The sequence below is a fragment of the Trachymyrmex septentrionalis genome, unplaced genomic scaffold, assembly GCF_001594115.1.
Source record: "Trachymyrmex septentrionalis isolate Tsep2-gDNA-1 unplaced genomic scaffold, Tsep1.0 scaffold87, whole genome shotgun sequence".
In the NCBI taxonomy this organism is placed as follows: domain Eukaryota; kingdom Metazoa; phylum Arthropoda; class Insecta; order Hymenoptera; family Formicidae; genus Trachymyrmex; species Trachymyrmex septentrionalis.
The window spans coordinates 224,502-224,859 of NW_017306059.1; positions in this window are offsets into that span (position 1 = coordinate 224,502).

Consider the following 358-nt stretch of genomic DNA (forward strand, 5'->3'; position numbering starts at 1 on the left):
TTCCCGCTACAATCGAATTACCGAAACATGATATGCTCCGACTATTGGCTAATACTGATACCTCTCCGATGTCTTCTACAAAAGTCATCGAAAGAGCATTGGACCGTTGTTGTCTGCGTAATGACGCAATCACGCGTTTTCGCTCTAGGTAAAAATCGGCGAGTCAACTTGCATGCTTGTACACATGAAATACAATGTTCCAAACCGCTGCTTGTTTTGCACTTAATACGATTAAATTTAACGAACGATATATGTATATGTGTGTGTATATATATATATATATATATATATATATATATATGCGCACGTATGCGCACCTTTCTTTGTTATAATATCATATCGCGGCTCCATACCACGA